This window comes from Dama dama, chromosome 23 (assembly GCF_033118175.1).
Source record: "Dama dama isolate Ldn47 chromosome 23, ASM3311817v1, whole genome shotgun sequence".
Classification (NCBI taxonomy): domain Eukaryota; kingdom Metazoa; phylum Chordata; class Mammalia; order Artiodactyla; family Cervidae; genus Dama; species Dama dama.
Window position 1 is genome coordinate 69,924,816 of NC_083703.1, and position 23,462 is coordinate 69,948,277.

Genomic DNA, 23,462 nt, shown 5'->3' on the forward strand with positions numbered 1-23,462 from the left:
TTCCTTCCCTCAATTGTGCAAGTTAAATCAAGACTGTAATTCTTTTTAAGATCATAAGCCTCACACTGTGAAATTCTTCACCTCAGATATGTAAAGGAGAGGCCAATCCTGACTTTTAAAGGATTGTTATCCCACTTCATGATATGGCTATCTAACAGCTTAGGAGGCTTCCAGGAAGGTCTCATGAATGGATGGATAACAAGCATTCATTCATTCGTTCATTCAGCAAATACTGATTGAAGTGAAAAGTGAAGTGAAAAGTCACTCAATCATGTCCGATTTTTTTGCGACCCCATGGACTGTAGCCCACCAGGGTCCTCCATCCATGGAATTTTCTAGTTAAGAGTACTGGAGTGGGTTGCCATTTCCTTCTCCAGGGGATCTTCCCAACCCGGAGATCAAACCCGGGTCTCCCGAATTGCGGGCAGACGCTTTACCGTCTGAGCCACTGATTAAGCACCCATTATGTGTCAGGTTCTGGGCTCTAAAGATCCATCAGTGAAAAAAAACTCACACTTACAGATTAATGGGGGGAAAGAGACAGTAAACCAACAAATAAATTGGTATTTACCAAGTAGTGGTAAGTACCATGAAAAAACAGTAAGGTTGATTAAGGAGGACAGGGAGATGAGGTGGGTCTTCCACAGCGTGGTCAGGGAAAGGCACTAGAAGGTTATACTGGAGCAGAGACCTGAGGCAAGAACCACAGTATCCAGGAAACAGGGTTCCAAGCCGACGCAAGAGCAAATGCAAAGGCACTGACGCTGGTGTTTGCTTGAAGTTTTTAGGCAACAGCAAAGAGATTTGTGGGGCAAGGCTGGAAATGAGGACACAGAGGCAGCCTCAAAGGCCACGGCAGGGACTTCAGTTTTTACTTTAAGATGGGAAGCTGTTGGAGCACTCTAAGCAAAGATTCTAATCTCTTTTTTAAAAGGATCAGAAAAGGAACAAGTTTTTACAAAAACAAGACATACTGCTCACAATCTATTTGTAAGTGTTAACAAGCAGACCATAACACAATTTTACAGTACAGTAGCATTTCTGTAAGAAAAAACATACTTCCACATGGGAACAAAAGACTAAAGGGATAAATACGAAAGGATGGTTTACTATGGTTTGTGGGATAATGGCGTTTTTCTTAAGCTTTCCTTAGCGGTTTTTTTTTTTTCCTTCTAGTTTCTGCCTTAAACATGAGTTACTTTTGTAATTTTTGATGTCATCGTAGAAAATTTAAAAATTTACCTCCACCAGCAGAATGCCCTGGTCTGAAATCTTACTTAAATATGACAAAAAAAAAAAAAAAGAGGACCATTTTCTCCCCAAATTACCCTGCTTCTCATGCAATGTTTCCCTGTTACAAAGCACTACACAAATCAAGCACCACGCCACATATCAAGGTCACAAAACCAACTTGGTTAATATGTTTATCATTACATAGAAACACTGTGATCTACAGCAAGTTTGATACCATCTTTCCAAGGCAGCAATAGAAGGGTTCTTTTCATTAATTTCCTAACACTCTTCTATTACTATGCTGCTTCTGGATTTTTCCACTGTGTGTCTCTTAGAAACAAATTAAGCCCGAATAAGTTGTTCCAGCTAATGAAGTGCGCTCTTGGCTCTTTCCCCGTGGTTGAGAATTATCCGGCAAAATACCAATTGTTTTAGGACGCGTTTTCTCTTAGTTTTGAAATATCGCAATACGAAGTTACTGCAAATAAAGCACATCAAGATAACAGCATACAAGAGAATCGGTAAATGGAAGCTATTGTAACCCTTTTTAAAACCGAGCCTGTACGGAGGTCTCATGAATAAATATACTCTATGTCCACATGACACAGATAAAAACAGAAAGGAGTGTGCCCTCCCTCCGTCTACACGAGCCTCCGCGCCCCCCACCCCCCAACCCCTACATCACATAACAGTTTCTCACAGGGCACAAGCCCAGGGCAATCACTGCTCAGAAATGCAAACCACGCAACTCAAAATGACTCAAGCTCTCAAAACACTTTCCACCTAAGCTCCACATCCCACCCACCCCTCAATCACTTCCGACAGGCGTCTCTGAATGGAAATCCCAAACCCGCAGGGTTTCACAAGCCCCCAAACTCCGCTCACGTGCCCCTCGCGGCATCCGGGGTGCCCTAGCCCAGCTCTGCTGCCTTCGCGTGGGCAGGTGGGGGGGGGGGGTCCCAGGAGGGAGGAGTCTACTGTAACCCCAAGTGGCTCGAGTCCCGGTCCAGCTGCCTCCCCGGCAGAGCGGACCAGAGGCCCGGAGTAGCCCCGTCCCCGCAGGACGCAGCGGGCCCCCGGGCGGTGGGGCAAGTGGCTCTCGGTCGCCTGGCATCTCCCGCCCCACGTCGGTCAGGCCGCCCCCCCACCAGCCCGCCGCGCTCCCCTCCCTGCTTCAGGGCGCACACGCGGCGCTCACACCGAGACGCACCCTCGCATGGTCCGGCGGGCATCTGCGGACACCCCCACCGCCCCGCCGCGATCCTCCAGCTGCAGCCGTGTGGCCACGGGGGGCTGCTCGGACCCCCCGGGAGCAGCGGCACCCTCACGCCTGCAGGGCGCCGGAGCCGGGAGCGAGTTGGGGGGGGCGGGTGATGACAGATGGGGTGGGGGCGGGGCCTCGAGGGGAAGGGGCGGAGCCTCTCGGCCAGGGGGTGCTGGCGGCTGACAGAAAGACCCGGGGCAGCGGGCGGGGGTGGCGACGCTGCGGGCCGGGCCGGGGGCCAGGCGTGGCGGGAGGAGCGCGCGCAGACACGGGGCTCTGACAGGCGGGGAGACGCACACACACACAAACAGGGGACTGACAGCCGCGGGGGCACACGGGGTCGACGGGCCGAAGCGGGCGCTCACCTGGCAGCGGTGGCGGCGGCGGCGCCCGCGGCCGGGCCGCTTTCCCCGCGCTCCAGGCCTGCCTCCCGGCTGGTGGGCGGGCGGGCGGCCGGCCGGCGCAGACCCCGCGGAGGCGGAGGCGGCGGCGGCGGCGACGCCGGAGCCGCGGACGGCTGGGCGGCGGGGACACAGCTGCACCAACCGACTCCGGGCCGCTCGGCTCGGCCCGGCCGCACTCGGAGGCGCTCGGCTCCGCTCGGCCCCTCTCGGCTCGGCTGGGGGCGTGGCCCAAGGCCCCCCGCCCAGGTCGCCTCTGGCGCCTGGAGGGGCGGGGCTTTCGTGCGGGCGCCAGCCCCCTGACGTCGCAGAGAGGACCTTACCCCGGGCGCATGCGCGGGCGTCGCTCCCGCTTTTCTCCGCGCGGAGGCTGAACCCGGCAGGGAAGGAGGGGGGACTGGGGGCGGATGCTGCATCTCCGGAGGTTCCCGGCTTTTGTATTCCGTGTCCTGGGCTTTCTAGAGAACCACCAAAGAAAAGCCATGCCAGGCTGCACTTTCAAAAGGATGCTAGCTGGATTGGGAATCCTGACCCTTGCCCCGCCCCTCTCTTCTCAGTCCTGTATTTCCCGACAAGCATCGCCTGGGAGTTGGTTTTCCTTTTATCCCACCAAAACTTTACCGCAGTTTTTTTCCTCTCCTCTGTTTCTTAACAAGAAGGACGACTTCTGATGACTGCTTTCCGTTAAATCTTCAGGTACTTGAGAACTTTCAAGCACATCAGTTAGCCCCCTCAGGTACAGTAAAGCCCTTTTTTCACAGCTTCTGTTGTGTAACCTGTGACACCTGGGGTAAAGGTGACCCCTTTTCTGAGTTTTTGTCGCACGTTCCAGGCACCTTTTTTGTTATGGAGTCCCAAGTCTGTAGCAAATATGCTCAGAAAGTGGTCCCCACCTTTAGAATGTAGGGTCAATGAACAGCGAGCACTCTCCGGTATGACATACCAGAGTTGGAATCTCACATCTGCGTTATACGGAAGATTAATAATTGGCTGAGTGACTTTGCTATTTAATCTCTCATTCATAAAAGAGCAATGAAAATATCAATAATCAGGCCAGTAGAAATGACTGAGAGGATTAAATAACAGCACACGGGCAGCTTTTTGCACAGTGCCTGGTGTTCAGTAAACAAAGCTGACTTTAACTTCAGGTTACATCGTAACCTTCAGATCCTGAAAACTAGTGAACATAAACATAAGCGCTGAGCAGTATATCTAATGTGATATGTCCAAAGTCAAACTGTGGAACTCACCCCTCAACTTGCTCCTTTCACAGTCTTCCCCACCTCTGTTAGGGTCAAGTCCATCCTTCTGGTGGCTTAGGCCAAACCTTGAAGTCATCCTTGACTCCTCTTCTTATCATGTTGTTTAGCTGCTCAGTGCTGTCTGACTCTCTTGCGACTCCATGGACTGTAGCCTGCCAGGCTACTCTGTTCATGGGATTTTCCAGGCAAGAATACTGAAGTGGGTTGCCATTTTGGGATCTTCCTCACCCAGGAATTGAACCCACATCTGCATTGGCAGGCGGATTCTTTACCACTGAGCCACCTGGAAAGCCCCTGCCTATCATATCTCAGATATCCAGTAGCAAATTCTGTCAGCCCTGCCTTTAAAATATCCTCATCTGAGCGCTCATCTTCTCTGTCCTGGAATGACTGCAAAAACTTCCAAACCACTCTTGGTGATTCCCCTCTGCCTTCACAGACAGCCAGAGAGACTATATTAAATCCTAAGTCAAAACCTACTTCCCTCTTCTAAAGCCTTCAATGGCTTCCCATCTCACTCATAACAAACACTAAAATTTGTTTTTTCGAGGGCCTCCAAGATCCTAAGTGATCTCCTCCCCCTGCTCATTATACTCTCCCACCTCTCTAGTTGTATCTCTATCCACTCCTTTCCCTCCATACTAACCTTCCTGCTCCTGAAACGTGCAGACTCACTTCTACCTCAGGACCTTTGCACTTGTTGTTTCTTACCCCAAGATATCAGAAAGTCATGTGCCCTTCATCCAAACTTCTAATCAGAAGTCACCTCCCCAGAAACTTTCCCAGAATAGTCTACTGAAACAGCAAGTCCTAACCTCCATCACTGTCTCCCATCATCTTTACTTTTCCTCACGTTCTAATGAGCTGAATAACATCTGTAACATTCTGAGACCAGAAACTTTGTGTTACCTATCTGCAGCATCTGGAACATGGCCTGACATGCTGAGATATTCAATAAATATTTCTTTACTGAGTTAAGTATATATACAGTTGACCCTTGAACAACATGGATTTGAACTGTGCAGGTCGTGGATCCTTTTCAATAAAGACAAACCACCATATTACACAATCCATGACCGGTTGAATCCCAGGATGCAGAACCAGGAGTATGGAGGGCCACCTATGGGGCTTGAGCATCCATGGATATTGGTATCTGCAACAGATGCTGGAACCAGCCCCCCACAGATACTGAGGGATGACTGTATGTGGGGATATTGTCCTCTCATTTAAAACTCCCATTTAGTCAACAGGCTTTTCTGAGCATCTGTTTCAACCCAACATTGTGGGATGCAGAGATAAATAAGGCACTCTCCCAACCATTGAGGAACTTGATATTTCAGAGGAGCCAGATGTGGAAAGAAATACTTCTGGAAGAAAATATGTAACACTAGATGTATGTGTCAACTGCTTTGTAAAGCAAAGAGAAGAACATCACTTGCTCTATATAGGAGAGCATGGAAAGGCTTCTCAGAGGAGGTGACACTGAGGCTGGGTCTAAAGAGAGGAAGAGGAGAGGACCTCAGGCAGAGGAGATAGTGTGCACTTAATATCTGTGTTGGGAGGTATGTGGCAAATAATGTTTACCCAGGGAGACAAATCATTTTCCTTAAAAAAAAAAAAAAGTTTTAAGTGAATTCCAGGTGATCCATATAATAATGTCACCTGCACTCACTCACCTTCGGATGAACTATCTCAAGCAGAAGAGTTGCCAGAAATACAGCTGATGCAATAGAACTACAACCTGACCTCTGTTTTACTGGAATGGGCTACACCTGTGACTTCTTTGTGTCTGGTTCCAGAGGCAAAGAACATGTATTGATTAGGAGTTTTCTGGCTACAAGTTACCAGTAACCCATCAACCCAGTTTAAGAAAAACAAGAGGGGAACTGATCTTAAAGCTTTTGGAAGTGGGGACAGGGGGAGGTGGGAGTGGATTTTTAGGCCAGCAGCAAGAACCCAGCTGGGCTTTTGGATGAAATGGAAGCATAGCAAGAGTTGCCAGTAAGGCTCTCCTTGCAAACTTGTTTCCTCTGCTTCGAGTGGGAAATCTATCTCCCAACCACTTCCAATGATCCGGAGAGACATGAGAGACATGAAAAACCCCTGATCATTCCAATTCCACAATCCCAGAAAAGAGGCCCTAACTGGCCTACTTTGAGTCAGGTGTCCCCCTCCCCCAGAATAATCAGGGTTGGCTTACAAGTCATGAGTTTCACTAGGAATCTATTTGTGTTGATCAAGACCACAAAAAGGGCATTATTTTAGGAGGTATCTTAAGAGAAGTCCCTCATAGATCTATTGACTCTGCTTAATGGCAAAATAACTGAGAGACATTTGATCAGAAATCAGGAAAACACCTGATTTCTGCACAGTATGAAGGTCTCTTTTTTTTTTTAATGTAACAATCAAAACAAAGTTTTTTTTCCCCAATAAAAAGTAAGGAAAAGCTGGGGTGGTCTCCGTAAGCCCTTTGTGATAGTTGACATTAATGTTACGTCACCAGATAATTCTGGTTTGTTTCCCAGGCACATGATAGGCTTATACTTCCTCACAGCTTGGAGTCAGGAGTGGCCATGGGACTTGTTTTGGTCCATACATTGCGAGTAGAAGCACATCACTCTCAGCCCAAACTTTAAGAGCCAGAAAGCGGTTTTTTATGCTCTTTCCCTCAGCCACAGCCATAGACCATGCTTGAGGAGGTGACAGTTCCATCAGTCCGGGTCCTGGAGTGAGAAAACACAGCATAATGACCCAAGCAGACATGTACTATGAGTAAGAAACAAACCTTTGCTGTTTGAAAAGCAAGGCCAAGGCTTGTTTGTTACCAAAGCAAAACCTAGCCTATCCTGACAGATGCATCTTCCTAACATCCAGTCTACCCCACTTCCCATTGTACAGCCTGAGGCAATTTGGGTGGGCTGGACCTCCATCTCCCACATCCAAGTGTAGAGCTTCAATTCAATTGACCGTTGGTCTTCCCAGGTGGTGGTAGTGGTAAAGAACCCGCCTGCCAATATAGGAGTATTCAAGAGAAGCGTGTTCAATCCCTGGGTTGAGAAGATTCCCTGGAGAGGAAATGGAAACCCACTCCAGTAATCTTGCCTGGAAAATCCCCATGGACAGAGGAGCCTGACGGACTATAGTCCATCGCACAATATACCTTCTACTGATTGCTGCAAAGACAGACCTTTTACCCAGGATTACATCTATCAGTACTCAATATTTACCTCTTCACAACAATTGGGTAAAAGCCTTCACTCCCTCCCTGGGTGTCAGTAAGGAACCATGTCAGCTATTCTGGTACAATGAGAAGAGCCAGCCTAAAGATGAAGCACACCCATGAAATCAGGAAAAGTAGAAAGAACTGAAGAGAAAAGTGTTGAAATGCCAACCAAAGCTTACCTGAATCCCATTTACCAATCAAGTCACATAAACCAATGCATTCCCTCTATTATTGATTCTAACTTGAGCTGGATTTTTTTATTAGTTGAAACCAAAAGCATTCTAATGATGACTGTTTGAATGCTACATTCACTGCACAGCTCCGAGCAGTAGCCAGTGCCATAGAATCACATGCGGGAGTCTGAGCTGTAAACAATTCCAGGAAGAGAAGGTAAAACATTCTCTGTGATTTCTATGCCGCTCCTTGTCAAGAATGAGGTTATCACAGTGCCTCAGAGCACAGAGAAGGCAGTAACTAGCCATGACCTGAGGGTTAGAAGGAAGAGAATTCTATAGAAGCAGGGTAGTGACAGACCCCCTTACCTTAATCAACAGTACATGGTTCATTTCTTTAAAAAAAAAAAAAGTCTATTTATTTCTCTTTAGTTTTCCTGGATCTTCGTTGCTGCAAGCGGGCTTTCTTTAGCTATGTGAGCAGAGGCTGCTCTCCAGTTGCAGTGCGTGGGCTTCTCATTGCAGTGGCTCCTCTTACTGTGGAGACGGGCTCCAGAGCGCAGGCTCAGTAGTTGTGGCTTATTTGCCCTGTGGCATGTGGGATCTTCCTGGACCAGGAATCGAACCAGTGTCCCCTGCATTGCAAGGAGGATTCCTTTTTTTTTTTTTTTTTTTTTATTTATTTTTTTTTTGCAAAGAGGATTCTTAACCACTGGACCACCAGAGAAGCCCTATAGTTCATTTCATAGTTAATCCTTACCTTGCCTTTAGAAAGTCTGGAGTTAAAAAAAATCCCAGAGGCATTCCCATCCCCCAGAGGCAGTTAGTGTAGACTGTAAGTAAGTAGGATTTAAATCCAGACCTCCTGAGTTTGAATTCTGTCTTCCCCACTTACATGCTGTATGAGCTCAAGTAACTGACTTAACCCCCTAATGTTTCTGTGAGAATTGGATGAGATAATCCACATGTTGCTATTAACATGGTGTCTGATGCATGATGAGAACCCAACGGTTAAAAAGAAAGTCCCATCCATCGTTTTAAGTAAAGTTCTGAATCCAGTTGTGCCAATTTATTGTCTCTCTGCTCTAAATCCATCCTTCCTTTGCAATCTATCCTTCCTTGCCACGCTTTGTGATGCTGGAGCTGAATTCTGCTAGCATGTCCCTTTTGTCAGTGGCACAATGTTAGGCTTTGTCAGTAGAGAGGACTTGAGGGGTGCTGCTGGACCCGAGATGAACTTGAATGTCCATAAAACCCTCCCAACTCGAGGCATTGTCTGTTCCCCCCACCACTCTCTTTCCCAGTAAATATGTGCTGTGTACCTACTATGTACCTGGCTGTGTCCTGGGTTCTGGGTGTGTAGCTTTGAATAAAACCAGAAAACTTCATGGAATTTACAGTCTAGTATGTCAGGCAGACATTGATCAAATAATCAAAAATAGAAATCTTACATGGTGCCTGGTACCATAAGATCCCAAAAATAGGAGACTTTGGATCAAAGATGCTTAGAGGGAGAGTTCCCTGGTGGTCCAGTGGTTAAGACTCCCCCTGCCAATGCAGTATATGCGGTTTCCATCTCTGGTTGGAGAACTAACGGCAAACCAAGCCCTAAAGCCTGCACCAAGCAACTGAGATCCAATATGGGAAAAAAAAAAAATGTTTAGGGAAATAGTTGGTGTGAGATCTAATTAAACTGTATTGATCTAAATAAACTGTAAACTGAGATCTAATTAAACTTCTAATTAAACCATGTATTGGTGTGCTTGGGCTGCCATAACAAAATACCTTTGACCAGATGACTTAAAACAGCAGAAAGTAATATTCTTCAAATTCTTGAGGCTGGAATTCCAAGATCAAGTTTCCGGCACATGCAGTTTCTGGTGAGGACTCTCTTCCTGACTAGCACACGGCTGCTTTCTTGCTGTGTCCTCGTATATGAGCAGGGAGAAAGAAGGAGAGTGAACTTTCTGGTATCTCTTCTTATAAAGACACTAACCATCCTGGATCAGGGTCCCATTCTCCAGATCTCATTCAACCTTAATTATTTCCTTATTCCTAATATAGCCACACTAGGAGTTAGGGCTTCGATGTATGGATTTTGCAGGTACGTACACATCTAGCCCATCACAGTAGGAAAATATGGGAGAGGAGTGCTCCCTGTAGAGAGAACTGCTCATGCATAGACCTGCAGCCATCCAGGGTACATGGTGGTTTAAACAAAGACGAAGAAGGCACAGGGATGATGAGGCGGATAGAGGGAGGAGGTCAGGCTGGAGGGTGGACGGGGGCCAGCCTGATCATGCAGGGCCTTGAAGGTGGTGGTAATAATCTGAGCTGTATTCTAGGAACCCTTCAGTAAAGGTGCAGGGACAACCTGTTGGGTGCAGTTCAGAATGGAAGGCTCACAATGGATGTAGACAGAACAATAATGAAGCTGTCCAGAGTGCCCAGACCCAGCCCAGGCTATACAGGTGGCTGCTGGGTGGCCTGGAGGAGATACTAGCCAGCCAAGCTGCCCAGAATCAGGGAAGAGAACTTGCTTCTGGCCCCGGTGAACAGAGGCCTCGGATTACAGAGCCACCCTAGTCACATTCGCAGCTTTTCTGCAGTCCTGGCTTCTCGCCTCCCCTCCTCACCTGGTAGACCCTGTGCATTAGTTTACCTCAGGCATGACCACCCATCTCTGTGGCTGGTTGTGTTTCCCTAGCCCTAGTCTAGCCCAGCCTGCCTTCCTCCTTTTCCCACAATGAGCCACAGCGCTAGGATTCAACAAGCTGCTCTTTTAACATACGTTGGTACAGCCACTGTGGAGAACAGTGTGGAAGTTCCTCAGAAAACTAAAAATAGAATTACCATATGATCTAGCAATCCCACTGCTGGGCATACCTCCAGACAAAACTATTATTCGAAAAGATGCATGCACCCCTGTGTTCATAGCAGCACTATTCACAATAGTCAAGACACGGGAACAACCTAAATATCCATCAACAGAGGAATGGATACAGAAGATACGGTACATACGTACGATGGAATACTACTCAACCATAAAAAAGAATGATATAATGCCATTTGCAGCAACATGGATGCAACTAGAGATCATCATACTAAGTGATGTTAAGTCAAAGACAAATAGTATGTATGATATCACTTATCTGTAGAATCTAAAATATGACACAAATGAACCTAGGAAATAGAAAAACAGACATCGAGAACAGACTGGTGGTTGCCAAGGGGGAGGACTTAGGAGAGGGATGGGGTGGGAGGTTGGGTTAGCAGATGTAAGCTTTTAAATATAGAATGGATAAACAACAAGGTCCTACTGTATATCAAAGGATAGTCAATATCCTATGATAAGCCATAATGGGAAAGAATATTTTTAAAAAGGAACATACATATGTGTATGTACAACTGAATCACTTTACTGTACAGCAGAAATTAACACGTTGTAAATCAGCTATACTTCAATTAAAAAATATTAACAAAATGCTGCCTCTGATCAATCAGACTTGACAAATCCACAACTGCCCACCCCTCCTTAGACTCCTCAGTGTGATATGCAAATTCCCAGTCAACAAAACTCTTTACACTTTAATCTAGGATCCTGAAGAAATTTAAGGTGTGGACTGGAAGTGATCCATTCCTTTCACAGATGCAGCCTGGCTTCAAGTCATCTGAGTTGTCTAGATAATGTCAAACTCTGAATACAGATTAAAGGGATCCTAAACTGTTAGCACTTCAAGGGGTTAGTAAAAAAAAAAAATTCTTTTTAATCTCTTAGGAAAAAATTTACATCAGTCTAACCTTAAGATTGTTTCTACAGGAAAAAAAGAAAGGATGAGACAGAAGCAATATTTGAAAAGATAGTGTCTGAGGATTCTCTAGAACTTATGAAAGATATCTAGTTATAGGTAAACCAAATAAATTCAAATCAGAACTACACAATATTGTAAAGCAATTCTCCTCCAATTAAATAAATTTTTAAAAGTTCAAGTCAGGATAAATAAAAATCAGTCTCCATCTAGACACATCACAATGAAACCACAAAAAAACCAAAGATATATCAAACTGGTTTAATATATTAATTAAAGAGTAATTTGATTGGAGCCTCTGCTGGAAGATGGGGAGAGGAAGGGGCTGGTTTTGATTCCCACCAGGGCCATCATCACAGTTTTGATTATTTAAAGTACAAACCCGCCCAGCAACAGTATTCTCATTCCTAAAGAGATTAGTATGCTGATCTGACAGAGGACAGAAATTAAGGGGAGGTCAAAGAACTCTGCCAACAAGAGTTGATTATTCATCAGCTCCTTAGCAGACAGACGTGGAAGGGTTCTGGGATGAAGAGGCACCCACAGGTGTAAAGACTGAAGGAGGAAATGGGAATGTGACAACACAGCAAAAAGCTTTCAACTGGACTCTGATTATTTTAAGGACATGACATCGACTAAAAGGAAAACTCAGGAAATCATTAAGAAGACAGAACCGTTAGACTTTGGCATCCCAGGGGGTAGCACAGGTTTCTCTGATAGATTAGCAGCTACACACCATATGCCTTTTATTCACCAGTCTCCTGAATCAGGTGACTTAGATACCTGGCAAGAAAATACCTATGCATGTCAAGAAGAAGATGTAGTCTGTCAACCAAAGAAGTCCTCAGGCAGCAGAAGGCAGCAGACAGGTAAACAAGAGCAAAAGAACAATAAAGGAAGAAATGGGACAGGAAGCACCGTGGTGTGAAAATTGGTGTGAAACTTTCACAACAAATATTCTTCAAGTGTCATGGTACTGGCGGGAGAAATATGAGCTTCACAAACCAACCAACATTTGTATGGATCTAAGAATATTATCAGAATACAAATAAAATGCTTGATTTTAATGTATTCATCAGGACATTCAGGACACCAGGGTTCTCTCAAAGTCCCTTGAACCCAGTGATTCAGACTCAAAAGAATAAAAAAAGCTTATGAGAAAACAATTTCTTCTTCAACATGCTCCAACTGTAAGACAATGGTTTGCTCTAGAGAAATAATTTCAAATAGAATATGCTAGTACCTCTTCAAGCTAGTGTTCCTAGCTAAATAAATGGATGTAAATAATCTTATGGTGGGAAAGAAACTCTTCTGTCTATAATGCTTTCCATCAATGTGCATAATGATACAATAAATAATTTTAATTACTATTTGGCTTCCATGATTTGTTGTTCAGTTGCTCAGTCATGTCTGACTCTGCAATCCCATGGACTGCAGGATGCCAGGCTTCCCTGTCCTCCACTGTCTCCTGGAGTTTGCTCAAAACTCATGTCCATTGAGTCAATGATGCAGTGAGCCAGAGAAAAGCTCGTGCAGTAACAAAAACCCAGCACAGTCAAAAATAATTTTTTTAAAAAAGAAAATAAGCCAGTCACAAAAAGACAAATACTACATGACTCTGTTTATATGAAATACCTAGAATGGTGAAATACACAGTGATAGAAAGTAGAATGGTGGTTGCTAGGGAAGCAGCAAAGGAAAGAATGGGAAACTATTGCATAATGGATGGAGCATATCAGTTTTGCAAGATGAAAATGGTTCTGGAGATTGCCTGCACAAAAATGTGAATGTACTTAAAACTAGTGAACTGCACATTTAAACATAGCTATAATGGTAAATTTGGGGTTGTGTATGTTTTAACACACTTTAAAAAGCCTAATACAGAAGATAAAATGCAATACTCAAAAACACTTGGCTGATCCAAAAGAAGAAAAAAAGGAAAACAGGAACAAAATCCAGGTAGGCCAAATAGAAGAGAAATAACAAGATTATAGATGTAAATAACTTGGAACCATACCATAATATATGCTAAGGAAGAGCAGCAGACATGTACCAAAATGCTCACAGCAGCATTATTTGTAGTAGCCCTAAACGGGAACCAACCCAAATGCCCTTGTAGCTCAGTCGGTAAAGAATCTGCCTGCAATGCAGCAGACCCAGGTTCAATCCCTGGGTTGGGAAGATCCCCTGGAGAAGGAAATGGCAACCCACTCCAGTATCCTTGCCTGGAAAATTTCATGGACAGAGGAACCTGGTGGGCTGCAGTCCATGGGGTCGCAAAGAGTCGGGCACGACTGAGCGACTAACACTTACTTAACACTTCGTTGAAGGGATAAATAAATTTTGGTATATTCACCCAATGGAATGCTGCTATATGCTGCATTAAAAGTGAATGAACTACGGCTTCACACAACATGGAAGACTCTAATCAATCACATGGAGTGAAAGAAGCCAGGCACAAAAGAACACGCACTTAATGGTGACCTTTATATAAAACCTGTAATAACCACCAGAGGCTGCCCTGGTGGCTCAGACGGTAAAGAAGCTGCCTACAGTGCAGAAGACCCAGGTTCGATCCCTAGGTTGGCAGATCCCCTGGAGAAGGAAGTGGCAACCCACTCCAGTATTCTTGCCTGGAGAATTACATAGACAAAGGAACCTAGTGGGCTACAGTCCATGGGGGCTGCAAAAAGTCGAACATGGCTAAGTGACTAAACAACAATAACAAATAGTGTATTTTGGTATATATATCATTCCAGATTTTTCAGGGTACCTACACATTTTTTGTTTTAATTATGGGATTATATTGCACACACTGCTGAACTTTTTTCCTATCTTAAGAGGTATTCAACATCTGTTCATTTTAATACACATAGATCTACTCCACATTTTGCCAGGAGATGGATATATTCGTTAGCTTGATAGTGGTAATGGTTTCATGGGTATCTACATATGTCAAAACTCAAATCATACTCTTTAAATACATATGGTTTACTGTACATCAGTTATACCTCAATAATACTTGGAAAGTATTATGCCTTAAATCTCTTTTACTGATTTCCCCCACTTAAAACTATAAGTTCCATCCATGCTATTGTATGTACAACTAACCCATAGTTTCTCAGTGCTGGGTAGAATTCCAAGGTCAGCCTCCACCATGGTTTACTAACTCATTTTTGCTTCCTGTTCACCTATGCCATGAACAAGGCTATCATAAATAATCTCCACCTTGTCTTCTTATATACCTGACTGAGCTTTCTTTAAAACATATTTCAAGGAGTAAGATTGCTGAACTTTCTGCCAACGCATCCTTCTTTTTACTGAAAACTGCCTGCTTATTGTTTATTTTATGGAAGAGCTGAGCAAGTTTCCATTCCATTCCAGCTGGGCATGAGCATTCCCAGTCTCTTCACTTGGATTTCGGACCCTTCACACTGCCACAGGACAGAGGGTGGGGTGTCAGTTCTTGGTCACCCCTCATCTCCCCACTTCCCTGCATTCTATTTGACATTGACTTCATTTGCTGTGTGCTCAGTCACTCAGTTATGTCTGACTCTTTGCAACCCTTTGGACTGCAGCCCACCAGGCTCCTCTGTCCATGGGATTTCCCAGGCACAAATACTGGAGTGGGTTGCCATTTCCTCCTCCAAGGGATCTTCCCGACCCAGTAATCGACCCCACGTCTCCTATGTCTCCTGAGTTGCAGGCAGATTCTTTATCTGCTGGGTAATAGGTGAAGTCCTATATGACTTCATGGTTGCTGATAAATAATTTTTTTTTCAGGCTGTGACCATTCCGTAGTGTTTAACAGATGGACTTTCTATTTTCACTTGCTTTTTAAATCATGTTTTGGGGGAGAGGTACAGGTGAGAGATGGGAGCTCCGTAGCCTGTCTTTCCACAGCTCTCTCCAGCAGACTTCAAAAGTCCCACCTACATGAAGGAGCCAGGCCCCTGTGCTTGGGCCAGTGTTTTAAGCTGCAAGGAATGTGGTGACTCAGCTGGTCGCCCAGGGACACCTCAGTGAACAAGGCCGAGGGAAGGAAGTCATTACACAGACAGCTGGGCTGTAAAAAACAAAAATACTCCTCACACCAAGCTTTACGAAGCAGTGTGGCTGTGGATCCCGTGACTCAACGGGACTGTTTCTGCCATGTGGCCCCCCCACAGCCCATGATATATGGCCCCCAGCTCATAATACACGGCACCAAGCTCAGAATACGTGGCATGCAGCCCTCACTCACTCCTGGCTGCTCCTCAAGCTGCTTGGAAAACTGACTGGGTGGGGACCCCAGGAAAATCCATGACAGTCTTCTCTCCTCCACCCTGACCCATTGCTACCTGTATCATCTCTTTTCTCCTTGTTCCTTCCTCTTTACTTCTTTTGTGTTAGAAAGTGTTTGTCACTCAGTCGTATCTGACTCTTTGCAAACCCATGGACTGTCACCCAGCCAGGCTCCTCTGTCCATGGAATTTTCCAAGAATACTAGAGCGGGTGGCCATTCCCTTCTCTAGGGACCTTACCGACCCAGAGATCAAACCTGGGTCTCCTGCATTGCAGGCAGATTCTTTACCATCCAAGCCACCAGGGAAGCCCTAAATTTTGATTCACTTGCCCCTAAATAAATTTTAAAAAGCTGGAATTCAGTATTTCACACCAGCAGGGAGCTTGGCAGACACACGTGCGTGTGTGCTTAGTCACATCACTCTCTGTGACCATATGGACTGTAGCCCGCCAGGCTCCTCTGTCCATGGGGTTCTCCAGGTAAGGATACTGGAATGGGTTGCTATGCCCTCCTCCAGGGGATCTTCCCAATCCAGGGACTGAACCTGCGTCTCTTGTGTCTCCTGCATTGGCAGGTGGATTTTACTTGCACCACCTGGGAAGCCCCACCAAAGATGCTAAACAGGTAGAAAAATTTATGCATAAGGCAAAAGTGATTGCTTTCAACTCAGGAATACATACTGCTTTTCTTTTAGGAAGCCCAATGATGATGATTTGTTGATGTAATTGAGCAGGACCCTATGGGGCATGTAACATTTACACTGGTACAGTGACTAGCAATATTGTGTCACTCTCCTGCTCAGCAACCTTCAAGGGCTCCTCAGTGCCCATGGTTTTACCCCATATTCAAGGCCAGATGGGCCACCTCCTAGCACTCACTTTCTCCACTATTCATGCCTTCATTCACCACTTCCACCCACTTACGCTGTCCCTGACCCTCCTGTATATACTCCATCCCTATATAATGCAAGGCCTAGCATCAATTGATCTCTCAACAGTATTTTTACAAATTTTTTACTTACTGATTTTTGGCTGAGCTGGGTCTTCGTTGCTGCACTGACTTTGTCTAGTTGCAGCGAGGGGAGCTACTCTCTAGTTATGGTGCTGTGGCTTCTCTTGTGGAGCACGGGATCTGGGGTGCAGGCTTCAGTACTTGGGGGTACATGAGATCAGTAGTTGTGGCTTGTGGGCACTAGAGTACAGGTTCAATAGTTGTGATACACGGGCTTAGTTGTTCTGCATGTGGGATCTTCCTGGATCAGGGATCAAACCTGTGTCCCCTGCATTGAGATATGGATTCTTTACCACTGAGCCACCAGGGGAGTCCTAAACAGTATTTTTTAACATCTCTTATTCTATTTCTGAACAAAATTTAAAAATATTGGACATCCATTCTAGCGTGTGTGCGTGCTCAGTCACTTCATTCATGTCCAACTCTTTGCGACCCTATGAACTGTAGCCCAGAAGTTTCCTCTGTCCTTGAGATTTTCCAGGCAAGAATACTGGAATGGGAAAAAAAAAAGAATACTGGAGTGGGTTACCATGCCCTCCTCCAAGGGATCTTCCCAACCCAAGGGATCAAACCACTGCTGAGCCACTGGGGAAGCCCATCCTTTTGAGACCCTCCTTGAATTGCAAAGCATGTTGAGACATGAGTCTGGATACCAGATGGAAGAGAACGGGGCCAGAAAGTATATCTAAGTAAAAAGAGGAAGACTAAGAGGTCCCCTTGCTGAAGGTTCAGCGCATAGGATAGCTGGTAAGTCCTGCGGAGGTTTCAGAACACCCAGAAAGCTCCCTTTCACAGGTGGTTAATGATCTTTCTGTGTTCTTCCCTCAACTAGAAATCCCAAACAGGTTTCAAAAGGGTTCAGTCAAACTGACGTTTTTCTGGGAAGGACAGCTGGAGCCGGAAACTGTCCAGCCACAGCCCACGCTGCCAGGCAACCTGGTCAGGCTGGGGCAGTGCTCGGCTACCACCGACAGCCTGGTTGGCAGAATAGGGGACAGCAACGGAAGTTTCCTGCCCTCCAGCCTAGGGATCCCTGACCACATCCAGAGCCTGTCCCTGAAAGGCTGGGAGGAGAGGCCCCAGGAGCCCCGCAGCCTCAGCCACATAGGCAGGGAAAGGCAACAACATGTAAATCCATGGCTGATTCATGTCAATGTATGGCAAAAACCACTACACTATTGTAAAGTAATTAGCCTCCAACTAATAAAAATAAATGAAAAAAAAAAAAAAAAGAAAAGGAAGGGAAGAACAACCCAGGACCACCGCCCAGAGCCTGGCTTCCTCCAGCCAGCAGCTGGGGAGAGGCGGGCTGGGGGCGGGGGCGGCTGTGGGGGCGGGACCATGGGGGCGGGTTAGTAGTGGAAGTTGGTCGGGGTGGTTCCCTGCCCAGCCCCACCCCCTTGGCCTCGGATGCGGCAACTCGGGCCTTGGAACAGCCACCTGCCCAAAACTGTGATTGGGGTCTGAATCTCTGCAGCTGCCTTGAAGGTCAGAAGCAGGCTGGGTCTAGGGGCGAGGGAAGGCCTGACACCCCTGGGTCACTGCTCACCCTCTCCCCAACTATCTTCTCTAGTGCTCCCTCCACATAGAAGCCAGAGGGCTTCTTCTCAATTGCCATTACGTGAAGTTGCTCAGTCGTGTCCGACTCTTTGTAACCCCATGGACTGTAGCCTACCAGGTTCCTCCGTCCATGGAATTTTCCAGGCAAGAGTACTGGAGTGGGTTGCCATTTCCTTCTCCAGGGGATCTTCCTGACCCAGGGATCGAACCTGAGTCTTCCGCATTGCAGGCAGATGCTTTTACCATCTGAGCCACCAGGGAAACCCCTAGAGCTCCTTCCTTTGCTTTGAAGGCAGAGGACTTCGCCTCCCACTTCCTCCCCTCCCCACCCCCCACACAGTCTGATTCCTCCCCTGCCCCCTCAGCTCAGCTCAGCTGTTTCACCTTCCATCATCAAGACTGAACTATCCCCAGGCACATCTGCATGGCCTTGCTACAAACTAGTCAGTACACTAGGAATAGCATTCGCACCCTTTGTTGTTGTTTAGTCACTAAGTCCTGTCCCACTCTTTGCGACCCCATGGACTATAGCCCTGCCAGGCTCCTCTGTCCATGGGATTTCCCAGGCAAGATTAATGGAGTGGGTTGCCATTTCCTTCTCCAGGGGATCTTCCCAACACAGATTCTTTACCACTAAGCCACCTGAGAAGCCCTCCCACCCTTTATATGTAACTAATTCCAACTGATTTTTGAGACTTAGATGTCTGCTCCAGAAAAGCTTTCCTTGACCCTCCCATCCTGCTGCCATCCATCATAACTGCCTGACTGCCTGTCAGTTCTGCTTCTTTCCCTTCTTCCCTCCCCACCCCCACCCCCTACCCCCCACCAGACCTGCTGGGTCGCTGCAGCAACTCCAGAGCCTAGCCCAGGCATGATGCTCAGAATGATCATAAACGCCCTGCCTGGGGGTCCTCTACCATCCTCTCAACCTCTGCCTGAATGAGAGGTTCCTGCAGTTACTTCATCTCTTAGAGCAGCAAGTCGCAAACTAGAACAAGCATCAGAAACACTGGTGTGGCTGAAGGGAGCTGATTAAAATACAGATTGCTGGGCCCCAGCCTCAGAGTTTCTGATTCAGTAGGTCTAGAGTAGGGCCTGAGAGGGTGCATGGTATTGCACACTGGCCCAGGGACCACAGTTTGAGAATCATGTCTGACAACCTATGGACTGGGAGGAAATATTTGCAAATTGCAGGGCTTAATTTCCAAAATATACAAACAGCTCATACAACTCAATAAAAAAATGGTCAGAAGACCTAAGTAGACATTTCTCCAAAGATGACATACACAGAGCCAATAGGCGCATGAAAAGATGCTTCCCATTGCTGATTATTAGAGAAATGCAAATCAAAACTACAAAGACGTATCACCTCACACCATCATCAAAAAGTCTACAAATAATAAATGCTGGAGAGGGTGTGGAGAAAAGGGACCCCTCCTACACCGCTGGTGGGAATTTAAACTGGTGCAGCCACTCTTAAAAACAGTACAGAGGTTTCTTTAAAAACTAAAAATAGAGTTTCCATTAGATAGAGCTATCTAGCAATAGATATTGTTGGATAGAGTTATCCAGCAATCCCATTCCTGGGCATATATCCAGAAAAGGTGAAAACTCTAATTTGAAAAGATACATGCACCCCAGTGTTCATAGCAACCTATTTTAGCCAAGACATGGGAGCAACCTAAGTGTCCATCAACAGATGAATGGATAAATGTGTGGTGTGTGTATATATACACACACCACACATACAAAGGAATATTACTCAGCCATAGAAAAGGATGAAATATTGCCAATTGCAGCAACATAGATGGACCTCGAGATTATCATGCTAAGTGAAGTCAGTTAGACAGGGACAAATATTAATATTATATATCACTTATATGTGGAATCTAAAAGTCATACAAATGAATTTATTCATAAAACAGAAACAGACTCACAGACATAGAAAATAAACTTATGGTTACCAAAGGGGGAAAGGAGGGAAGGGATAAATTAGGAGGTTGGGATTAACAGATACACACTACTATATGTAAATAGATAAACAACAAAGATTTATTACATAGCACAAGGAACTATATTGAAAATCTTTTAATAACCTATAATGGAAAAGAATCTGAAGATATAACCGATCACTTTGCTGTACACTTGAAACACAATATTGTAAATCAACTACACTTCAGTTTAAAAAAAAAGAATCACATCTGAGCGCATCGCTTTCTTCACTGGTAAAACAGGATAAGTACTGTCTCTACTACGTTTTGTGACAATCAAATTGAGATAATGCAAATGAAAAACTCAGCATGTTGCCTGCATCCAGTAGGTGCTCAATAAGTGTTTGCAACTGCTATGGGGAATGGACAAGAGACATGCCAGGCAGGGAAAACATGAGCAGGGGCAGAGATGGGAAAGAGCCCAAGCAGGGCAGCTGGCCTGGCAGGAGAGCCAGGCCCAGCACCGTGGCCCGGGAGTCCAAGCTTGTCTCTGGAAGCAGTTGGGAGCCACGCGTAGTTCTGGAGCAGGGCAGTGACAGGTGGAAGCTGCATGTGGCAGCATTGAGCAGGAGGCCATTGCAAGCTCCATATGCTGAGCACTCATTGGCTGTTTGACCAGTCAGATTTAGCAAGTAAAAATCAAGGAGATACCATTAAATTTGAATTTTAGACGCCAGTGAATAACTTCTTAGTATAATGTGTTAGTTGCTCAGTCATGTCCGACTTTTTGTGACCCCGACTGTACCCCACAAGACTCCCCTCTCCATGGAATCCTCCAGGCAAGAATACTGGAGTGGGTAGCCATTCCCTTCTCCAGAGGATTCCCGGCCCAGGGATTGAACCCAGTTCTCCCACATTGCAGGCAGATTCTTCAGCATCTGAGCCACCAGGGAAGTCCCTCAAATTTAATTGGTCATCCTGTATTTTTATTTGCTAAACCTGATCATCCTGGCCAGACACCGACTGTCTGCTGCCCGACTCACAAGCCTGCATCTGGAGGGAGTCAGTGCAGGTTTCTCGGCCTCCCTTTCCACCTTCAGCCGGGCCAGACCACCAGGAGTGGTTGAGCAGCCCGCTCCTGCAGCCAGTCTTGCTGCCCATGGCAAGGGATCACAGCGGCAGGCCTGAGCGAGTGGGTCCTCATGGCACTTCAGGCTGGGTTCACCCAGCAAGAAAGCAGTGGGGTGCAGAGAATAACCACTGGGTCTGTGACAAAGCACATACGGCTACTAAGATCCATAGAGAAGCAAGTGCCCCCCTGCACTGACGGGTTACTCAAAAAACAAACAGTGGCATACCGCCACCCACCACTACCACTTGAGGGTACTGAGGGAGAGGAGAAAACTGCCTCTATCCTTAACCCCAGAAATGGGCAAACATTAGCATTCATGCTGCTTGCACGCTCAAAGGATGCCTCGGAGACGGTGATACAAACCGCAAGCTAGAACAGGGTGGTCCCTGCCTTGTTCGGCTCAGCTGGGTGTCAGGACAAGTCATACTACCCGAGGCTGCCTCTGTCTTCCCCCACCTCCAGAAGCATCAAATCCTAGATGATTCATCGTTCGGGAAACGAGCCTGTTGGAAATCCAATTTCTGCAACAACCTTTGTATCAACGTTTTTCTCTAACAAAGAATAATGAAAACAATGTGTGCTCCATTAAAAAAAAAAAAAAAGTGCTAAACACTGTTGAATCCCTAGTATGTGTCCTGCTCTGTGTTCAGTGTTTTATTTAGCTCTGTAGCTCTCAGCCTTGGCAGCACATTACAATCACCTGGAGAGTTGTTGTTTTTTAATTCTCACACCCCAGGCATCAGTATTTGCCAAGGGCACAGTAATTTCAATGTGCGACCAAGGTTGAGAACCACTGATTCAGTTCATCCTGTTTAATCCAATGCAATCCTACAAGGTAGATTTTTATCTCCATCTTGCAGATGAGGAAATTGAGGCTCCCAGAAGTTGAATTACTGTGCTATCTGTAGCCACAACCCCTGTTCTCTCTCCTCTCTTCCCTCCCAGACTCCCTTGAGGGATTTCTGAAGTTTCCAGGGTTTCCCTGCTGAATATAGTGTTTATATACAATGCTTCCACAGACATGTTTGTAGCATGACTCTGCCCTCTGGCCACCCGAAAGAGCTCTGCTCCCATCCGGGCTCTTCTGAGATACCAGCAGACACAGCCCGGTTTCAAGACTGACACCAAATGACTTTTGCTAAATCTAGGACAGCTGAGGCCAGTCACTTCCAGCCAGGTCCTGCCATCTCAAGTCACAGATCAACAGCGGCCACCTCTCACTCCCCACCGGCTAGTACTTTATAAACCTCATTCTTTGCCATTGAGTCCCATTCCTCCTAGATTTTCCTGGGTTTCCTGTCTTTACAGCAAACTCCTTCACCTGCTGACCTTTCTCAGAACATCTTCAGAGGCCGTCCATCCTCACAGGCTGTCGGAGACGTCTTTGGTCCAGGACAAGTCACGAACCACAGATGCCCAAGCCCCCGGCCCGCGGCTTGCCGGTCCATGGATTCTTCAAATCTTCGCGCACCTGGACTTCCCCGTTCTCGCGGCGCCAGCTCAGCGAGAAGGCTGGTCATCGCCTGCCCTCTGCTGGCCGTTGAAGGTATTGACCCCACTTCCGCTCCACCAGGGTTGCATCTGTGGGATGGAATGAAGAGCGGGCATTTATTGAGTTTCTGCTGTATTTCAGGACTGAACTGGACGCTGGGGTGTAAGCATGAACGCGACCTGCTCTCACGGAATTCCAAGAGGCAGACCATAATCATGAAATTCAAGCGAATATGAAATTATAGCTGAGGGCCATGTGAGTGAATAATACGAGGGTCCGATACAGCCTTTGAGGAGGGTTGCGGGGGATGTTGGAGGTGGGATTAGGAAGTCCAAGCTGCCCCTAAGAGGGGACTTTAGAGCGCCCGATGCTTCACAAAGTCATTTAAGGTCATCTCGAAAATCCTGCAAGGGCGGGGGCGCTATCCCCATAAAACAGAAAGTGGGGTCAGATGGGGGAAAGAATTTACCAAAGTCGCACAGCGAGCTAGGAGCAAAGCCAGGCAGGCTTAAGTCGGCTCGATTCCAAAGTCCTGGCTTTTCCGCGGTTCCCGGGGCTGCGGTGGTGGCGGGCCACGGGGATGGTCCCTCGGGGAGCGCTAGGGCGCCGGGCGGGGCGGGGCGGGCTGGGGGCCCGGGGGCGGGGCTTGGAACTCGGGGGGCGGGGCGGGCTGGAGCCCGGGGGAG

At 46.6% G+C, this 23,462-nt stretch overlaps 1 protein-coding gene and 1 pseudogene across 3 annotated transcripts in view; one reads left to right on the forward strand and one right to left on the reverse strand.

Moving 5' to 3' along the window:
- Window positions 1-2,940, reverse strand: part of ZHX3 (zinc fingers and homeoboxes 3) — a 111,316-nt gene extending 108,376 nt beyond the window's left edge. For 2 of the 3 annotated variants that reach the window (XM_061127282.1, XM_061127281.1), the window contains exon 1: window positions 2,444-2,575. The gene's annotated coding sequence lies outside the window, so the exon portion shown is untranslated. Of the gene's footprint in view, window positions 1-2,443; window positions 2,576-2,862 lie in introns of those variants that run through there. The other variant, XM_061127283.1, reaches the window with a different exon arrangement.
- An 869-nt stretch (window positions 2,941-3,809) lies between these two features.
- On the forward strand, window positions 3,810-22,828 carry LOC133044304 (receptor-binding cancer antigen expressed on SiSo cells-like; annotated as a pseudogene).
- Window positions 22,829-23,462: the final 634 nt, after the last annotated feature.